General features: G+C 35.9%; 1 long non-coding RNA gene across 2 annotated transcripts in view; it reads left to right on the top strand.

Annotated features, from left to right (window-relative positions):
* Positions 1 to 8,816: 8,816 nt before the first annotated feature.
* LOC132618708 (uncharacterized) overlaps positions 8,817 to 22,926 on the top strand; it is a 37,804-nt gene continuing 23,694 nt past the window's right edge. The window contains exon 1 of one of the 2 annotated variants that reach the window (XR_009574270.1): positions 8,817 to 10,289. This is a non-coding gene — a long non-coding RNA (uncharacterized LOC132618708). The remainder of the gene's footprint in view (positions 10,290 to 22,926) is intronic. The other variant, XR_009574269.1, reaches the window with a different exon arrangement.

Here is a 22,926-nt window from a genome sequence, read left to right as displayed (position 1 = left end):
CAATGTGGGAGAATGATCACTTGGAAAAGTTACATTTCCAAAATTTCACTTCTCTCCAATTTTGTTTCCCTCCATTTCCCAATTCACACTTCACCTTTAAAGCTCACTACTTAGTGACTTTAAATCCCAACAGGATTTTCAATAAAGGGGTTCAAAATACGGAAAAATAAACACATGAAAAAGCCAAAGGGGGATTTGTGCTGGTTTTTGTGTTTTGGGGATTGGGGTAATGGAGGAAAATGGGATGAGGAGGCATTGTCCAGGCCAACCACCATCGGTAGCTGGCCGCCGGCCATTGCCATTGTTTAGGGTTTGCTCACTTTTTTAGGGTTTTGCATGGAGAGAGAAGAGAGTTTTTTTTTTTAATTCATAGAACATGATCGAAAAAAGCCAAAGGGGGTTCGACATCCACTATATATACATAAAAAATAATTTTAACCATGTATAAAAAGTGTAATTTTCCACCGAAGGAAGTTCAGATGAACCCCTAAGCTCTACTTGGCTCTGCCCTGACTACAACGTTAAACTACAATCATTAATGAAAACAAGAAAATGGTCCACACTACTACAACGTTAAACTACAATCACAAATGAAAACAAGAAAATGGTCCAGACTCCCATTACACGGGAGATTGATTATTACATCAATTAGTGGATGACATCGTGATAAACAAAATGTTACAAAGTATATTGATGAGGAGATATAGTAGGTGAAGAATATCTATTTTCGGCATATTCATTATTGATCTTGAGAATATGGGATGAACCTAACTCTTCTCAGACTTTTATTTTTATTTTACGACTAAAACAAATATTTTTAATATATACTACAAATCGCCCTTCAAATTTTATTTTATACCTCATACATATGTTTTCTCAAGATCAGCAATGAATTCCCACCATCATTACTCCCCTCCCCAAATCAATTCATTTGCAACCCCCATCCAACAAATAAAGACATAACTTTAGGCTAATAAATTCTCCCAGTCCCTACCCACCCACTCTTCAAAGTCATCAATGGCGGCCTTCTCCAGTACATGTTACCTCCAGTTGGTCCAGTGCATAGGTGAGATTGTGACATCTGGACATTTTTAAATCTAATGGCTAGAACTTATTTAACTAAAGCAACCCCTCAAACCATGGTTAGGAATGGAAACACTTCAACACATGTTTCTTTTGTTGAGCCGGTATAGAAAAAAGGAGTCGATAGAGACAGCTAATGTTAATATATTGATCTTGCACATGGTTTTTGTTCATATCTGGTAGTCTGGTGCATAGTCTATTTGAGATTGATAACTTTGAATCTTTTAAATTGTCGTATTAATTTGCAATTTACATTTCTATTACCTAGTTATTGTATTATATAGATCTTATCTCAGTTTATCAGCAGTGTCAGAGTAATATTTCATTCTTACAATTGTCAATTGGATGAGCAACGGCAACTTTAGAATCATTATCTTATCTGTCATGGTGCCATAATGTAAGCAAAAGACAAAGCTAAAAAGACTGTTCTTTATTAGGCTTGTGCATAGCACAGACACAGCATAGTTGGCGTTTTTCTAAAAACTAAAAGTTGCACGAACTCTCTTGGAGTAGTTGTTTTATTCGGGTTTAGTTTGTATATAATGATTGAAATTATAAATCTGGAAAGTGTATAGAATTTTTACAATATTAATATATTTTAGTTGATTGTAGCAGATTACTTATCAGAAAATTGCAGAAGGAAATGGTGAACATAACCCTATATAATTTGAGCAGAAGAAAGTAATTCTACAAAAGTCTCATGTGTATTATATTAAGATCTTTTCTGCTTAAACACAAATATCTCTTGTAAAGAAAAATATAAATTAAAAATAAATTTATAAACAGCCACAAAATCAATTGACTCTGCTATTACTAGATGGGAATCAAACCTTTAGTTACTTTTTATGTTTTTAACTTCTCCAACTGAAAACCACGTGCATTGCATTGCTCAAGAAAAACTCTCTTTATTCATCATTTTTTTGTTGTTGACAAAATCTCCTATTATCTAGGTATAGCCAAATCCTAAGTTTTTAACCTTTTAATGGATATCTGTTATCAAATCTTCCAACATTTGACGAGTGATATTCCTTTTCTCTTTCCCTTTCTTGATCTCTTAGTTAATGAATTTCTTATTTGAAAAAATACAGGTCCAAATTGACACAAATAATAAATTTTACAATTTGCTTCATATTCTGTGTTACTCCCTCCGGTCCAAAATAATTGAGGTTTTATACTTGGGTCTTGAGCACATGGATTAAGAAATTCACTTACTTCTAAAAATTAAGATGTATATTGACTAAAATACCCTTAATTAGGAGGGACTTTGAAATCATAACAAGTATTAAATTTGTTCAATTAAATTAAGAATGTTTCAAGGGTAAATTTGGAAAAAGAATGAAATACTTTTTTGATAAACTAAAAATCTCAATTGTTTTGGATCAACTTTTAGAGGCTAAATTCTTAATTATTTTGGATCGGAGGGAGTATATCATTGAATGCATTGTGTCCATTCAAAGTCTTCCAAAATAGAGTACTATTTTATGCGCTCCATAGTCCTTTTACGCAATCAAACATGTACGCCAACAAAGAGCCTGTTTGGATTGACTTATAGGTTGCTTATAAGCTGTTTTCAACTTTTTTGAGTGTTTGGCTGGCCAGCTTAAAACCATTTTGTGCATAAAATAAGCCTAAGAAAATAACTGCGCCCGTTTGGTTTAGCTTATCTAAAGCAACTTATAAGCCAAAAAAAAAAAAAAAAAAGTTAGCCTTACCCAATTTTTTTTTTTTTTGGCTTATAAGCTGCTTATTTTAAGCCCATCCAAACAGGCTCAAACTTTGAAAAACCAATCAAAATATGACCCTAATATAGTCCTTATCTAGAAGTTGTCAAAAGTACATGTCACGACCCGACTAGAGGGCCATGACGGGTACCCGGAGCTACCCTACTGAGCACCACCTAACTCACTTTTCATCACATTCAATTTGAACATACACCGTTCTCATCATAAAACTCATTACGAGACAACCTTCATTTACTTCCCCAAACATATATATATACACATAGGCCCACAAGGCTACAAAATGATGTAAAGAACATGTATTAATAGGATCATGAGACATCTACTTCCCACAAACATGTAACTACGAGCTTCTACTAGAATTATAGAATCATAAGGACGAGACAGGACCCCGCCATGCCCCAAATATGTACACAAAAAATATACCAACAAGCGGCAACTCCGGAGAAGCGGAGTGCCCCTATAAGACTGCTAATAGAGCTCCTAGGTATCCAGTCCGTCTCCCTGTCTACCTGCGGGCATGAACGCAGCGTTCATAAAAGGAAGGACGTCAGTACGAACAATGTACTGAGTATGTAAGACATGAACCATAATATAGTAAAACAATAAGGAAACATGAGGAAAGAGATAACCTGTATATCAAACTGCCTCTTAAGGTGAATATCATGCATGCTTAGCCTTTTAAGAAAACATTTTTCATACATACATAACATAATATCATCACTAGTCGGCGTCCGGGTCTCCCGCATCCGGGGTAATCATCTCACGCCGCCCATTAGTGGTGATTGCTTGGCCAACTAGGCACGGTGTAACTATCATCATCCATAAGCCGCCCACCGAAGTGGTGTCTGCCCGGCAAACTAGGCCCGGTGTAATCATACATAAAAATAAGCATGCATGCGAGTCCAATTAAAATCTACAACTTTATCGGAGTGATGTAAGGTTGATAACCTCCGATTATGTTATGGAGTAATCATGATCGCCATGTCTCACCTTGAAGGAGCTAGTATTATGAGGTGAGATTATCAACAGTGAGTAATATCAAGAAAATCATGCAATAGGATCATTAGTCTTATTATAGCATCATTTCAAAAGCTTTAGAATCTCGATGAATAAAATCATCGTCATTATCATAGAACATATATGTCACACCCCTACCAGGAGTATGACGGGCTCCGACCCATAGGCCGGGAACCACCTGACTTATCCGTTACTTTGAACATTATAAACCATAACTCAAAGAACACTTGCACGCAGAAAAGGCCCAAATAGGAATATCCGATAATTCAACACATATGTACATATGCGGACCGACAAGGTCGCCACAACATAGTGTATATCATAAAGTCGGCAAGGCTAACGGTAAAGTATCAAGAGCTCAAAATAAGACTGACCAGGCCACCAATATATTATACCATAATATGAATCGGTGGAGATACAAAACATCTAACTATACACACACGTCTACGAGCCTCTACATGGAATACAAATGATCATAAGGGCAATACCGAATAGACTGCAGCTCCGAAGAAAGTGGAGTGCTCTTGAGAATCCGCTGATAGAAGACCTACGGGTCTGATCCGTCTCCCTACCTACCTGCGGGCATGAGCACAGCGTCCACAAGAAGGGACGTCAGTACGAATAATGTACTGAGTATGTAAGGCATGAATAACAACATAATATAGATATGAAAGGTAACATGGAATATGAGATATAACCTGTATATCTGGATGCCTCATAAGGTGGATGCCATGCATGCTTAGCCTTAAAAAATCATTTTATACATATACATAGTACCATGCCGGCCATTAAGGCTCGGTGACATATATATAGTATCATGCCCGACCATTAAGGCTCGATGTCATATATATAGTATCATACCCGGCCATTAAGGCTCGGTGTCATATATATAGTATCATGCCCGACCATTGAGGCTTGGTGTTATCATCATTAGCCCGCGTCCGAGGCAATATCATAACATGCCCACTGCAGTGGTGTGCACATCTACGTGCCATGACCGGCCGACTATAGCGCGGCGCGGTGTGAGAAAATACATACATATATATATATATATAAAGCATGCATGAGAGCCAAATAAAAGCTATAAATACATCGGAGTGACGTAAGGTCGGCAACCTCCGATTATATTATGGAATAATCATCATCGCTTTATCTCACCTTGAAGGAACAATTATTATAAGGCGAGTTCAACAACAATGAATAAAAATCAAGAAAATCACAAAAATAACTCAACATTCTCATATTCACATTGAAATCATAAGCTTGGGACTTTTAAACATGAATCATCATCATCGTCGTAATCATCATAGAAACATTCTCATATTTAGCAACATCATTAACATTTTAAAAACATGTCCGTTGTTGTTGTCATAAAAGCTTATAGAATCATAAATCTTTGACTCGGAAAATAGGGACATTTTGAAAAACATTTATGGATTATGAAGAAAGGGATCATGGGACATTTGGAAAACACCTATTGCATTCATAAGGAAGGAATCATGCCTTTAGAAGAAAGAGACTAGCCTTAACATACCTGGAAGATAATTTCTCGACTTCCAACTTACTTCCTGACTCGCAATCTACATATAAAATCATTCATACTATTGTTAGGCTCGTCATCACGCACTTGTCTCAAACCTTTAATTAAAATCCTTTTAGATTCTGTCAAAATTCGGGCAGCATCTCCCCTGTTTATATGCCTAGCCCGAAATAATAATATCAACAAGCAATAACAATACCAACATCCATAACATCATCTCCAACACCATTATGTATCATAAAACATCCCTCACGACGTTTTCCAATTTTCACAACTAGCCAACCCGCTATACGATTATTTAACAACTTTATCTTCGTGAATAAACCAAAAATAATATTAATAAGCAGAGATTCATACCTTATTCTTACTAGGACAGCAATATCTTCAGTGTTTTCCAAGAATCCAAACCGAATCCACCGCAAAACAAGACTACAAACACAAACACGCTCTACCCGGACCTAAACTACTACTCCGCTACTTGAAAATTGCTCACTTTGATTCTCTCACTCCCTCTTCTGATTTTTCTGGAATTTTCTAGGCAAAATCTGATGAAAAAAGGGGTTATTACCATTTATATAGGGTCAAATTCGGCTCGGGTCACTGTAGCAGTACTGTAGCAAGCGGTACTGTAGCACGCGTTTCTGCTTTGTCAGCCGAACTTGTAACGTCCATAATTCTCTACTCCGACGTCGTATGGATGAGAGGTTTATTGCATTGAAAACTAGACTCGACGAACTTCATTTTAGGCTTTTGAAACACCTTAAAAATCCTAATATACTAGGAGATATGCCCCTCCAAAGTGGACTAAAAATCTGCCCAAAATCCTGCCAACATTTCTCGAATTTTCGTCAAACTTATTTTCTTCAATTTGCTTGATCTCGAAATCTTCCGAAACTCTCCATACATGATATTTATCACTAATCATACTTGACAATGGTCATGTCCTTTGGTTCCAAGGTTGTCCTTCCCGGTTACGACTTACAAGATCATAATTCATCCTTTACTTAAACAATATACTTAATAATGCTTCGTTCCTCACCCTCCAAAGTTGTTTTACCTAGCCATGACTCGACATACTTACATTTAAATTTAACCGGTGCTTCTCCGAGGGACGGAGTGTAACACTGAAGGGGCGGGGTGTAACAATATCTCATCCCATTCTCATAGGAAGCTCTTAGAAATCTTTAGCCTTCAACTTTGGAATATGAGGAAGTCATGGAAATATAAAGGAATCATAATATAGGAGTCATGCCTTTGAAAGCAAGGGACTTGCCTTACATACCTTTACGTCTCTTTAAATTTATCGACTAAACACTTCCCCAAGCTCACGATTCTACATTCAAGAGAATTCGTACTAAAATTAAATAATTGGAAGCATACTTGAGTCTAAACTAAAATGACTAAGAGCTAACGAAAATTAGGCAGCATTTTCTTTGTTCCAACCACTTCCTCCATATGATAAACAACTCCCAAATATCGATAGCAACACCTATAATATCATAATTAATCAATAAACTTCTTCAAGTTAAACATTATTCAACTCTTAAAATTCCCTTTCAAAGTCATCCTTAACCATAAGTACAATGCAACACCATATCCATTTTCATATAATACTTCCTCAACATCATTAGTATCATTCACAACATGATTATATTTATAGCACTCTAAGAATCATGACTCAAGTGAACTTACTATTCAAAATATCCTTATTTCCACATTTGAGATGCATATTCTATTTTCTTCTCTAATACAAGTTATTCAACCACTCAAATACTATAAATAACATGAAATAGGTATAAAACTCACCTTTGATCATATAAGAATGAACTTTAGATGAAGATACTTCACTTGAGAAAAACCCCAACTTCCATACCGAAGGAATTCTTGACTTCTATCAACCCTAGTGAGCTTCTTTACACTAGATTCTCTTGATTCTTGATGTTTAATCTTTGATTTCTCTTGGATTTGTGTTGATATGGTGAGTTAATGGAGGCTTTGAGAGAATTTAGGGCTTTATTTTGGGTGAAAAATGAGGCCTAAATCGTGGGAAGCCTCTATTTATAGGCTTAGGAAAATTTTCCACCGACTTAAATTTTCTGGAAATTTCGGGGAAAGTACGGGCACTATTCATCCCGTACTTTGAAGTATGGGTTACTGTTCATCCATACTTTCAAAGTACGGGTTACTATTCATCAGAGTAAAAAAAATCCAACTTTCTGGAATTTTTTGCAAAGTACGCCCAGAAAGTGCGGGACATACTTTATTGTACAGGCCGTATTTTCCTCTATACTTCACAGAAATGTGATATGTCAGTTGTATTGGAAAGAAGACTCGATGAACTTCAATTTTCATAGGTTACGGGTTCCGTAACTCCTTATATTCTAGGAGATATGCCCCTCACAAGTTGGACCAATATTTCTGTCCAAAATTCTGCCAAGTTTTTCCAAATTTTCAACGAACCTAATTTTTTCGATTCGCTTGATCCCGAAACCTTTAGATACTTCTATAACACTTATTAAAAGTCTTTCTTGACCTTATAGGGGTATCATAGCCTCTCTAAACTCACGTTAGTTGCTTACGACGACGCGAAAATTCACGAGGTGTGACAGTACAGTGCTTAATGTAATTAACAATTTAAATTAGTAATACTTATATTTTTCTTAATTAACTAGTTTTCTATAAAATTAGTTATTCTTATTCTAATACATTCTATTAATTTAATACAACAAACCAAAATAGTGGATAAAAGCTAATGTCAGTGTAACTAATTCTAGCATAATTAGTCCAACATTACTAATGCCAATATTACTAGTACATGTTGTTCAGTACTATTTTTATGCACCCTACCTACCAAACGACACTTACAAACTTGGCCGATAAATCTCAGAAGGGCAAAGGGTCAAATTTACTCTCCAAGTATGGTTTATAGTTTAAATTTCTCGTCCATTAAAGTTTGGGATCAAATTTGCCCTTTCCGTTAGGATACTTGATAAATTTTCCCTTATATGGATGGAAGTGTGACTTGGACTCCACAACACAAAAATTAGCCATATAGGCTCCAACCCCAATTATTTTAACGGAAAAGGGCCAAAATTACCCCTGAACTTTGAAAAATAGTTCATCCATACCCTTCGTTATACTTTAGGGCAAATTATAACCTTACAGTTATATTATGGGGTCAATTATACCCTTATGTCTAACTGCTGCCACGTGGCATCATCCTAGCCCTTCAAAATTATTTTACCCCTCATATAATTTTTTACCCACTAAAATAACTCAATCCGACCCGAATTTTGTTTTCCAGCAAAAATAATACGGAATTATTTTTATTTTATTTTGCTGGAAAAATTATCCGTATTATTTTTGCTGGAAAAAAATATTTCGGGTCGGGTTGAGTTATTTTAGTAGGTAAAATATTATTTGAAGGTAAAATAATTTTGAAGGGCTGGGATGATGCCACATGGCAGCAGTTAGACATAAGGGTATAATTGACCTCATAGTATAACTGTAAGGGTATAATTAGCCCTAAAGTATAACGAAGGGTATGAATGAACTATTTTTCAAAGTTCAGGGGTAATTTTGGCCCTTTTCCGTTATTTTAATCCGTAACCCATAACCCATTTTCCCATCCCATAAAATCATACAACCCTAGTTCATTTTATTTTAGAAAGAGAGGAAATCACCCCATTTATAGTAACATACGCAGATGGATTTGGAAACTCCAGCGAATCTAATTTCTTGAAGGTTGGATTCTCACTAGATATGGTACAGAAAAGGTCAATGCCAAATAAATAAACATATTTGCATTAAAACTTGCTTAGACAATGCCATGGTCAATTGTAGACCATGCAGCCATGTTTTTTTTTTATTGCAAGACCACGTAGAGTGATGATTAGTATGAAACATTATTCTGGTTTTGTTTTGTTTTTTTGTTTGTTTGTTTTTTTTTTTTTTTTTTTTGGAGAGATGAGGAAACTGGGGATTCCTTTTGATGATTATAGCTTGACTATTGTGATTAATTCTTTTTGTTTGTTGGGTTGTGCTGAACATGGATTTTCAGAGCTGAGTATTTTCTTGAAGAATGGTGTTGAGTTTAATATTGTTACCTTCAGTACTCTTATAAGGGGACTTTTTGAACAAACTAAGATTAAGGATGCCATGTGGTTGCTTAATAAGCTGGTAACAGAGAGAATTTGTAAGATGGATGAAGTTATGTTTGGTATTGTCATGAATGGGTCTGTTTTATACTACTTTTTAGGGGTTGGGAGCCTACGTGTTTTTTTTTTTTTTTTTTTTTGTGTGTTGTGGAGTTCAAGTCACAATTTCATCCATAGAAGGGCAAATTTATCAAGTATCTTAACCGAAAAAACAAATTTGATTCCAAATTTTATCGGAGGACAAATTTAAACTATAAATTATACTTGGAGGGTAAATTTGACCCTTTGCCCATCTCAGAAAGATTATGGAATACATTTAAAACGTGTATGTATTTATCACCATCTATAAAAGACGAAGTTATCCACATCAACCAAAGAGTACACTTCTAAGTCTTAACTTTTTTTCGATCTTCTCTTTCACTGTCACCATGAATCAATTCTTCAAGAATTCAAGACTGGTTGGTAGGTTCTTTCATTTCAGTAAAATAAACCAAAAAAAATACTCAAAGGCCTCACCAATTTTGCAATATTTCTGAGTCTTGGAGATCTATGGAAGGTCTTGTTAAATGTGATGCAAATTTTTTTCCATTGACACCCTTAAGTTTCTTGGAAAGAGCAGCTAATGTTTTTAGAGATAGAACTAGTGTTATTTACGGGGAAAAATTGAAGTATAATTGGGAAGAGACTCATGATAGGTGTGTAAAGCTTGCTTCTGCTTTGGTTCACTTGGGGATTTCTCATGGTGATGTGGTAAGATTTTTTGTGCCAGCTCCTTTTGTGGAGAAATTTTCATTTTTACTCACTTTGTTTTTATTAATGTGACATAATTCTACTCGGCAAGAAATTTTAAGAAATAAACACTTAATGAAATTTGTCGTCTTAAACTTAGATATGCCGTTTCCGTGGCTATAAAAGCAACGGTAGAGCTAAGGGACTAAATTGTTGTTTTTGGTATTACTCTCCTTGACTTCCTGATATGTTTATTCTTTAGAACTGACCTAGTCTCATTTGACTTTTGAGAATTTACATTTTGTTTGATTCTTAATCTTGAAATTTGTGGTCTTAAACTTAGACATATCATTCTATTGCTATATAAGCAAGGGTGTTTGCTCCGGTATACATAGTCAATATTTGCTCTTCTACCGTGAGAGGAGTTGATTGGAATTATTTAAGAAATTCATGTAATCGGTAACCCCTTTTCAATTGATTCTGGGTATCTTTATCAAGATCAAAAGCAAATTGTGCAAAGACTTTCTAATTCCGCAAATTGTGCTAGTTTTAATTTTAATTTATCAACTACTCCGTCCGTATAAAAAAGAGTGTCCACTTAGCCATTTGCACACCCTTTAAGCAAATATTAACTCCTAGAAAAAAATATGTAATTTGACTAAACTGCCCCTAATTAAATAGTTATTGGGATTTGTTTACATAGCACTTAATAGGGGCCGATCTGAAAAAATAAGGTTAATTCTTTCTTGATTTGATAAGTGGACACTATTTTTTGATAAAAAAAAAAGACTAAGTGGATACTCTTTTTAATTGGAGGTACTTGTTTCATGACTTCTTTTTATTTGAGTTGTGGACCCCACTTTGTGTCATTTGAGAAGTTCACTAATTATTTTGCTATAGTCTGACACGACACAAAATTTAAGAAAGAAAGAAATACTCCTTCCATTCATTTTTACTTGTTCACTATATTAAAAATAATTTTTCACTTTTACTTTGTTCACTTTAGCATATCAAGGAAAGACAATTTTTCTTCTTCTTGTTTTGTCCTTACAATTAATTACTCATTTTCTAATCATTTTTCAAGTCCAATGAGACTAATACACCAATTAATATGGATATTATAGTAAAATACATACTTCATTTATTAATTCTTAAGGGGCGTGCAAGTCAAAAGTGGACAAGTAAAAATGAACGGAGGGAGTACTTTTGAAATTAGTGGTCGGCTTAATACCTAGATGAACCCTTAAACTTGACATGTTTTGTAAGATAGGCATATAAACTTACAAGGTGACCAGATAGACACTTAAACTTACTCAAAGTGTATTTTTATAGTTTTCCAGTTATTTTGAAAACAAAAACTATATTTTTCAAACACTCACAATTTTCATGGCCAAACAAGCCCTAAATATATCACAAAATATTTTTTTTTAAAAATGCAAAAATAAGGCAATCGCATATACATGAGACTATAAATGTGCACTTAAACCAATAAATACTCGCTAATTGCAATTTTGCAGCTTTCAATTAACTCGGTTTTTTTTTACACTTGAATAATTAAAAAACAATAACTTTAACCAATAAAAATCCTTAAAAAAAGAAATTTCAAATTAAGAAATTTCTTTTTTTTAAAGATTTTCTTCCCGGCTTTACAGTTTTCTTAATTTGAAATTTCTTTTACACTTGAAATACTGAACTTAGAAATTTCTTAATTTGAAATTTCTTTTTTTAAGGATTTTTATTGGTTAAAGTTATTGTTTTTTAATTATTCAAGTGTAAAAAAAAAACCCGAGTTAATTGAAAGATGCAAAATTGCGATTAACGAGTATTTATTGGTTTAAGTGCACATTTATAGTCTCATGTATATGCGTTTGCCTTATTTTTGCATTTTTAAAAAAATATTTTGTGATATATTTAGGGCTTGTTTGGCCATGAAAATTGTGAGTGTTTGAAAAATATAGTTTTTGTTTTCAAAATAACTGGAAAACTTGAAAAATACACTTTGAGTAAGTTTAAGTGTCTATCTGGTCACCTTGTAAGTTTATATGTCTATCTTACAAAACATGTCAAGTTTAAGGGTCTATCTGGGTATTAAGCCTTAGTGGTCTTAAACTTGATGTGACATTTTTGTTGCTATAAACATACGCTATTAAGGGTGAAATGAGAAATTTAATGTTAAAAATTATTTTCAAATATAGAAAGTTGCGATAAACGGACTAGAAAGGAATACGGAAAGAGGGACGTGGCTATGAATTGTGAGAAGCAATTCCGTGGCTAAGGGTTACGTCAATTTCTGTATTGTTTTTTTCCCTCTTCAATCTGTTGTTATGTACTTTTCTTCCATTATAGGAGGAACTGATAATTTGTGATGGGGGCTTGTCTTTTTATTGTTGCACATAAATTATTAAGACAGAAAATGTCACGACCCAGCTAGAGGGACATGACGGGTGCCCGGAGCTACCCTACCGAGCACCACCTAACTCACTTGTCATCACATTCAATCTGAACATACATCGTTCTCATCATAAAACCCATTACGAGAATATATATATATATATATATATATATATATATATATATATACATAGGCCCACAAGGCTGCAAAATGATGCACAGAATATGCACTAATAAGATTATAAGACATCTACAACCCACACACATGTATCTACGAGCCTCTACTAGAATACTAGAGTCATAAGGATGGGACAGGACCCCGCCATGCCCCAAATATGCACACAAAAAAATATACCAACAAGCGGCAACTCCGGAGAAGTGGAGTGCTCCTATAAGACTGCTGATAGAGCTCCTGGGTATCCGGTCCGTCTCCCTGTCTACCTGCGGGCATTAACGCAGCGTCCATAAAAGGAAGGGCGTCAATACGAACAATGTACTGAGTATGTAAGGCATGAACCATAATGTAGTAAAGCAATAAGGAAACATGAGAGAAAGAGATAACCTGTATATCAAACTGCCTCTTAAGGCGAATACCATGCATGCTTAGCCTTTTAAGAAAACATTTTTCATACATACATTACATAATATCATCACTAGCCCGCGTCCGGGGTAATCATCTTACGCCGCCCAATAGTGGTGACTGCCCGGCCAACTAGGCACGGTGTAATTATCATCATCCATAAGCCGCCCACCGAAGTGGTGTCTGCCCGGCCAACTAGGCACAGTGTAATCATACATAAAAATAAGCATGCATGAGAGTCCAATTAAAAGCTACAATTCTATCGAAGTGACGTAAGGTCGGTAACCCCCGATTATGTTATGGAATAATCATGATCGCCATGTCTCACCTTGAAGGAACTAGTATTATGAGGTGAGGCTATCAACAATGAGTAATATCAAGAAAATCATGTAATAGGATCATTAGTCTTATTATAGCATCATTTCATAAATTTAGAATCTCGATGGATAAAATCATCATAATCATAGTCATTATCATAGAACATATCTCATCCCTTTCTCATAGGAAGCTCTTAGAAATCTTTAGCCTTCAACGTTGGGATATGAGGAAATCAAGGAAATATAAAGGAATCATAGTATAGGAGTCATGCCTTTGAAAGAAAGGGGCTAGCCTTACATACCTTTATGTATCTTTAACTTTATCGACTAAACGTTTCCCCCTCCAAGCTCACGATTCTACATTCAAGAGATTTTGTACTAAAATTAGATAATTGGAAGCATACTTGAGTCTAAACTAAAATGACTAAGAGCTAAAGAAAATTGGGCAGCATTTCCTTTGTTCCAACCACTTCCTCCATATGATAAACAACTCCCAAATATCGATAGCAACAATTCCATAATCAAAAGATTATATTCAAATTATACTCAATTCCACCCCAAAATTTCTTTTCATAAACAATCCATAAAAACAAATTCAATACATCCCCTTGTACTCTTGTATACAACACTTTCTCAACATCATTACTTCCCCTCATAAAAAGATTATGCTCATAATATGCTAACAATTATAGCTCAAGTTAATTTACACTCAAAATATCATCAATATTCAGATTTGAACTTTTTCCCATAACTCTTTCCACTTTTAAGACTTGCTAAACCTTCACATCCACTTAGCACAAGAGATGAGATGAAGAACATACCTTGTTTTTGAAGAATTTCAACTCACACAACTTGCTCTAATACTTAATCCCCACAACTCCAAGTGAAAGCAAGAACACCCCAACTCCAATAACTTAAACTAGGTTTTCAAGGTTGATCTTCTCTTGATTTGATTTGGAATGATTTGGTGTTTTTATGGGTGTTAAGGGGGAGCTAAGAGAGAAATTAGGGTTTGATTTTGGGTGAAAAATGAGGCCCAAGTCGTGGAAATGGGTATATAAAAATTGGGAAAAAAAATTCCACTGCCCCAATTTCTGGAAATCTCGGGAATAGTACGTGTTACTGTTCATCACGTACTTTGGGGGGCAAAAATTTTAAGTTCTGGAATTTTTTTTGCAAAATACGCCCAAAAGTATGGGACAGACTTTTTTGTACGGGCCATATTTTACTCCGTACTTTACAGAAATTCGATCTGTCAGTTGCATTGGAAAGAAGACTCGCTGAACTTCAATTTAAATAGATTCTAGATTCCGTAACTCCTCATATTCTAGGAGATATTTCCCTGACAAGTTGGACCAAAATTTCCGTCAAAATTTTGCCATGTTTTTCCAAATTTTCAACGAACCTATTTTCCTCGATTCGCTTGATCCCGAAACCTTTAAATACTTGGCTAACACTTATTAAAAGACTTCCTTGACCTTATAGGGGTATCATCGCCTCTCTGAACTCACGTTAGTTTTCTTACGATGACGCGAAAATCCACGAGGTGTAACATCCTTCCAAACATTCGTCCTCGAATGTTAAACTCTTAGGAATTCTACAAAATTTCGCCAGAGTTTCCCTTGTAACTATACCACTACCAGCCTGTCACAACAACCCAAATTATAGAATGCCTCACAGGGCTACAATAACAATAACAATAACAATATTGGTCACACACGACCAAGGAGTCATCAAAAGAAGCATTATATACCTGGGGACAATGGCATCTCATCTTTAATTTCTTCTGGAGTGGAAATAAATGTGGATATCTGGATTTCATATCTTCTTCTGCTTCCCAAGTCATCTCTTCTCTACTATTGTTTCTCCATAGAACCTTAACGGAGGCTATGTCTTTGGTTCTGAGTCTCTGAACTTGCCTATCTAGAATGGAAATAGGTACCTCTTCATAGGAAAATTTCTCAGTAACTTGGACATCATCTACAGGCACAATTTTGGAGGGATCTCCAATGCATTTACGAAGCATTGACACATGAAAAACTGGATAGACTGACTCCAGGTTTGAAGGCAGATCTAACTCATAAACCACTTGGCCCACCTTGTACACAATCTTGTAAAGCCCAATATACCGGGGACTAAGCTTCCCCTTCTTTCCAAATCTCATTACACCCTTCATCGGCGACACTTTCAAGAATACCCAATCATTAACTTGGAATTCCAAGTCTCGTCGACGATTGTCCATGTAAGATTTCTGACAATTCTGGACGAGGCAAGCTTACAATAAAATTCATATTAATCACTTCCCATTTCCAATTTGGAATCTCCATAACTTGCAACAATCCTCCGGGCTTTTGATGCTCAATTTTCACCTGCTGGCAATTAGGACACTGAGCTACAAACTCTGCTATATCTTTATTCATTCCGTCCCACCAATATATGGACTTGAGATCATGGTACATCTTTGTCGCTCCTGGATGAACAGAATAACGGGAATGGTGGGCTTCTTCCAAAATCTGACGGCGTAATCCTGCAACATCCGGAACACATAGCCTGCTTCGATACCTAAGAACTCTATCTGCAGAAATCTCAAATAGCGACTTTCTTTCTGAGGAATTGTATCTTTATAATGACTTAACTTGGGGTCTTCATGTTGGCACTTTTTCACTTCAACTACCAAAGATGAGGCAGCCGAATTTTGAATAGTGACTCTTGTATTGCCTGAATCCATCAAGCGAACTCCCAGATTGGCTAGCTTTTGAAGTTCACGAGCTAACTCCTTCTTCTCTGGATGAACATCACATAAGCTACCCATGGATTTGTGGCTAAGAGCATCAGCTACCACATTTGCTTTTCCAGGATGATATAAAATGCTAACATCGTAATCTTTTAATAGCTCCAACTATCGCAGATTCAATTCCTTCTGCTTGAAAATATACTAGAGACTTTTATGGTCTGTATAGATATCAACATGGACTCCACATAAATAATGCCTCCACATCTTCAATGCATGGACCACTGCAGCCAATTCTAAATCATGAGCCGGGTAGTTTTTCTCATGTTTGCGCAATTGCCTTGAAGCATAAGCAATCACCTTACCATGCTGCATCAACACACAACCTAATCCAACACTGGAGGTATCACAGTAGGCAACATAACCTTCTGATCCTTCTGGAAGTGTTAGAACCGGGGCCGAAGTCAATATATTCTTCAACTCTTGAAAACTACGCCCACAAGCGTCGGTCTATTGGAATTTTGCCAATTTCTGAGTCAGCTTCGTCAATGGTGCAGAAATAGAAGAAAATCCTTCTACAAACCTTCTGTAATAACCTACTAAGCCCAGAAAGCTACGGACCTCTGTAGGCGTTGTAGGCCTAGGCCAAGTCTTCACAGCCTCAATCTTCTGGGTATCTACCCGAATACCATCAGCTGAGATAATATGGCCCAGAAAAGTTACAGAATTCAACCAGAACTCACATTTTGAAAACTTGGCGTATAATTCCCGAGTCCGAAGAATTCCAAGAACAGCACGTAGATGATCTGCATGCTCTGCCTCCGATCGAGAATATACCAGAATATCATTGATGAACACAATTACAAATAGATCTAGGAAAAGATGAACACATTATTCATCAAGTTCAGAAATACTGTCGGGGCGTTAGTCAATCCAAACGACATAACCTGAAATTCATAATGACCATATTTGGTTCTAAAAGCCGTCTTCGGAATGTCTTTTTCTCTGACTCTCACTTGATGATATCCCGACCTGAAATCAATCTTTGAAAACCACTTAGCACCCTGCAATTGATCAAATAAATCATCGATTCTCGAAAGTGGATATTTATTCTTGATTGTCACCTTGTTCAATTGCCTATAGTCAATGCACATTCGCAAGGAACCATCTTTCTTTCTCACGAACAACACAGGTGCTCCCCATGGCGATGAACTAGGCCTAATAAAGCCGTTTTCAAGTAGATCTTTTAGTTGTGCCTTTATATCTTTCAATTCTGTAGGAGCCATCATATAAGGAGGAATAGATATGGGTTTGGTATCCGGCAGCACATCGATAGTAAAATCGATCTCCTGTTCTGGTGGAAGACCTGGAAGCTCATCTGGAAATACATCCGAAAATTCATTCACTACCGGAACCGATTGAAGAGTTGGTGGTTTTGCTTCAGTGTCATGAACCCGGACTAAATGATAGATATAGCACTTAGCAATCATCTTCCTTTCTTTGAGAGAGGAAATAAACCTACCTCTCGGGGACGCTGTATTACCTTTCCATTCTAACACTAGTTCTCCCGGGAATTGGAATCAAACCATTTTTGTTCTACAGTCAACATTGGCATAACAGGAGGCCAGCCAATCCATGCCCATAATAACATTAAAATCTAACATCTTCAGCTCGATCAAATGAGCTATATTAAGACGATCACAAACCACAACCATACAGTTTCTATAAACTTGTCTAGTTATTACCGGGTCACCAACAGGAGTAGACACTTTAAAAGGTTTGATTGGCTCGAGTTTCACCCCAATACGATCAGCAATATAAGGAGTAATATACGACAAAGTAGAACCCAGATCAATCAATGCATAGACATTATAAGAGAATACTGATTATATACCTGTGACACGTCATGGGAGGACTTATTGCCTTATAATTGTCAATAGTGCCATCATCTTTCATTTTTCTTTTGAAAATCCATTTGGAACCTAAAGGTTTGTTCCCTGGAGCAAGATCAACCAACTCCCAAGTATAGTTGCTTAAAATGGATTCAATTTCACTATTAAATGCCTCTTTCCGATATTGTGCTTCTGAAGAAGACACTGCTTCCTTAAAAGTTTGAGGCTATTTTTCTACTAAGAATGTCAAGAACTCTGAACCAAAGGAAGTAGATATCCTTTGGCGTTTGCTACGTCTTGGGTTTTCCTCATTAGGAGTACTTTCCTTTGTCTCTTCTTGGGGTCGTTTAGATCTTTCGTTAGACGACTCACATTTCTCTTTATACGGATAAATTGTTTCAAAATATTCTGCATCATTATCGTATTAACATGAATGTCGGGAATTTCTAATTTGTGAACTAGAAATCGATATGCTTTGCTATTGGTGGCATATCCTATGAAAACACAATCTACGGTTTTTGGTCCTATTTTCACCCTTTTGGGTTTAAGAACTTGTACCTTAGCTAGACACCCTCACATTTTGAAGTATTTCAAGTTGGAATTTCTTACTTTCCATCTCTCATATGGAATGGATTGTTTTTTTTTATGGGGAACTCGATTAAGTATTCTATTATCCGTAAGAATAGCTTCCCCCCACAAGTTCTGGAGTAAACCAGAACTTAACAGTAAGGCATTCATCATCTCCTTTAATGTTCTATTTTTTCTTTTTGCAATCCCATTGGATTGTAGAGAGTATGGGGCAGTTGTTTGGCGAATAATGCCAAATTCCAAACAAATTTCTTCAAAAAGAGATTCATATTCCTGGCCCCTATTACTCCTTATCATTTTAATATTTTTGTTAAGTTGAGTCTTAACTTCACTTTTGTATTGACTAAATGCTTCAATTGCTTCATCTTTACTATTAAGGAAATAACCATAACAATGACGAGTGTTGTCGTTAATGAAAGTAATGAAATACTTCTTTCCACCACGAGATGGAGTTAACTTCATGTCACATATATCTGTGTGAATTAAGTATAAAGGATTTGAATTCATTTCAATTGACTTGTAAGGATGTTTAGCATACTTAGATTCCACACAGATTTGCTATTTTAAATTATCGCATTCAAATTTAGGTAATACATCCAAATTAATCATTTTCCGCAAGGTTTTATAATTGACATGTCCTAAACGGTAATGCCATAAATCCTTTGACTCGAGCAAGTAAGACGAAGCAGAAATTTTATTATTGTCAACGACCATTACATTTAGTTTGAAAAGGCCCTCTATAAGGTAACCTTTTCCAATGTACATCTCATTCTTACTTATTACAACTTTTTCTGAAACATAAACACTTAAAACCGTTCTTCACTAGAAGTCCGGTAGAGACTAAATTTTTCCTAATTTCAGGAACATGACAAACGTTGTTGAGAGTCACCACCTTGCCAGAAGTCATTTTCAGAAATATCTTTCCATAACTTTCAATCTTGGCCGTTACAGAATGTCCCGTAAAAATAGTCTCATCGGGTCCGGCAGAAGCATATGAAGTGAATGCTTCTCTAACAGCACAAATGTGGCGACTGGTGCCAAAATTGATCCACCACTCTTTAGGATTTCCCACGAGGTTGCACTCAGACAACATAGCACACAAGTCATCAACTCCTCATTTGTTTAAGCCATATTAGCCTGACCCTTTTTCTTTTCCTTTTTCGGAGCACGACAATCTGCAGTTTTGTGTCTGATTTTTCCACAATTGTGGCAGTTTCCCTTGAATCTCTTCTTGTCGGGATAGTTTCTTGGTCCTGACGCCTTTTTCCTCTTTTTCGGATTTGTTGGAGCAGTTTTAACAATATGTGCTCCCCATATTGATGATCTCCCATTAGCCTTCTTCTTTGCGGCCTTGTTATCTTCCTCGATTCTTAGCCTTACTATGAGATCTTCCAGTGTTATCTCCTTTCATTTGTGTTTCAAGTAATTTTTGAAGTTCTTCCATAAAAGAGGCAAATTCTCTATTACTGCCGCCACTTGAAACGCGCCACTTATCACCAAACCTACAATAAATAATATGTAAGTAATAGCACCTTTAATACTTTCGGTAGAAGTATTAATTAGACTTATACCTTCAGCCAGGAGATCGGGAATGATAACTTGCAACTCTTGAACTTGAGTAACTGTTACGGTTCGCTTTTACGCGGGTTAAGGCATAAAAGTTACCACGAGGTTGTTGGTGTTCTAATCGGATTCACGAGGTTGTTGGTGCTCTAATCAAATTTAGTATATTTTAGAGTCGCCACCTAATTTATTGTGGAAAACTAGGAAAATCGGGTTTAAAGATTTTTAGAAATAAGCAAAAAAAAATAATCTTTTGGATCAGAGTTCGAGGTAAGGGTTCTGATGATCCCCTAGGGCAGGTTTTACGCACCCTAGTATTAAAGATCCGTAGAATACGATTGACCTACGAGCTTCAATGTATGATTAATGTGATTATTTGCCAAAAGATAATGTTTTGATTTTTTCCCCAAAAAAGTCAATCTCTTCATATCATAATTATGGTCCTAAAAAATTTGGCAAAAATCCCCCCCCCCCCCCCGGCCCCCGGCCCTTTTTGGGGGGTTTTGGTTAAAAATAAATCAACACAAGTGTTCAACTCACTTTGTTGCCGGACTAGGACACACCCGAGATTTCTCTCGAGTAGAGTATCTACTATTCTAGACCTAACGAAATGGGCTTAGTAGTAACGGGTTTTATACGCATATATATGAAAAATATGGAGTATATCTCCGATTTTCATACTTATATATATATATATATATGAAAGAAAAATACAAGTTGTTTTTATTCAAACTTGTTTTTTTTATTCTTGAAGCCCATGAAATCAAGCGCACTCCACGTTTCCAGATCTAGCAACACCCAAACCCAATAAACAGTCCAGTTTTAGACCAATTTTCAGTGTTGGGTTTCCAAGCCCAGAATTCTTTACCAAAATTTATTCCAAGTTCATGTCTCGACAGTCCAAAATCTTTACTAACGTCTAAAAAACATTTGGATTGATGCTTCTTTTAAACGTGGCCCAATTATCCTTAAAAACATTTTCAGCCTCTTTTATCACACCAAGCATTAACAGTTTCATACTTGAAAAGGAAAACATTTTTAGTCAAATTTTTTGAAGGAAGTGACCGGCTCATTTTGGACCTAAAACCATTTTTTCTTTCCATTAAATCCCACTTACTGCTATTGCTTTAAAAATCAAGGCAGTTAAATGAAAAGGAAAGCCAGCTCTTGAAACCTTTTTAGTTTAAAAGAAAAAAAGAATTAAGCCGTGTTTGGGAAAATTGATTCGTTTTGGCGGCTTACCGAAATTACTAAATATTTTCCTAAGTTCTAACATGCATAATGGGTTCCAATAATCACGTACATCAGTACATATACAACATATATTCATAAATGGAGGAGGAAAGAGATCAGACTTCCAACTGATGGGCCTACCCTGCCCATCAGTGCCATTTTCACCCACTGGTTGGGCCTTCAACCCATATTAGCTTCCCTTTCATATTAATTTCCTACAGACTCGATCAAGAGGAATGTTGGGCCTTTGGCCCAACGAATTTTGCGCAATAGAAACCCCCCAAAACAATAGGATTTTCATGTAAGCAAAGAAGAAAGGAACGTAAATTAGAGAGTACCCACAATATTCTAAGTACAGAGATATATGACATATTAATGTGTTGAAATGAAACAATTATTACTTTTGGAAGAATATTTAGACAGGCAGAACACATATTAAAATTTATGAATTAAGGTAAAGGCCAAATTCATGATTCAAGGCTATAGGCCCAACACTACAAGGCACACATGAAATACAGAAGAATAAAGCCCAAATACACAAGTAACATAAAACAGATAACAGAGCCCAAATACACTAGTAACATAAAACAGATCACAAGATTTATTCATAGAGTAGGTATACATTCTCTTCCATCTGATATACCACTGATATACACAACTATAGGGATGCTTAAATAGCAACAAAAGGAAACCTTTCACTTCCTTAATCCTAATGCCACACAAGATCCAAGGAATTTCATGAATCCCACGCATGGTAGACATTAGGAAAAGCTTAAGCTTAATCCCCAAGTGCTAACTTGCTTCCCTATATTTTTGCCAAACTTAGTGATATACCACAGAAAGGATATATGCATACATAGTTATACCAGGCCAGAAATAATTCAAAAATCATAGTTAACATAATGATAAAGTCCTAAGACCAAGTTCACAAACAAACAACTCAACTGAGTCCTAAAATGAGGTAAGGAATGATGGAAGGGAAAGAGATAAAGACATAGACTTCAGTTAGTAGAATGAATCAACAAATAGCAAGCAGAAAATTATCATGTGAAGACAATCAACCAAAAGAAAAACCAAGCCTGGATTTATGTTCACCAGTGCAGGTAATGTTTAGTAGTAGATTACAGAATTTCAAAGACAGATCACTTGAACTTATGTGACTTAACAATACTCATTCTACCTTCCTCTTTAAAAGGTCCACTCCTCTTTTAGTTAGCATTCCTAAGGCAGTCAAAAATTATTTTTAACACAACAGTTCATTCTCCTCTATTTTCTTTACAAGAAAACAGTCATCAAGATGTGTTGTTCTATTCTTATTCCCAAATCTAGACAAGTGACTCTCTTAGTCAACGATGATTCAACA

The sequence above is a fragment of the Lycium barbarum genome, chromosome 11 (assembly GCF_019175385.1).
Source record: "Lycium barbarum isolate Lr01 chromosome 11, ASM1917538v2, whole genome shotgun sequence".
Lineage (NCBI taxonomy): Eukaryota > Viridiplantae > Streptophyta > Magnoliopsida > Solanales > Solanaceae > Lycium > Lycium barbarum.
Note: the sequence above shows the minus strand (reverse complement) of the source record. Positions and strands in the feature narration are given on the sequence as shown.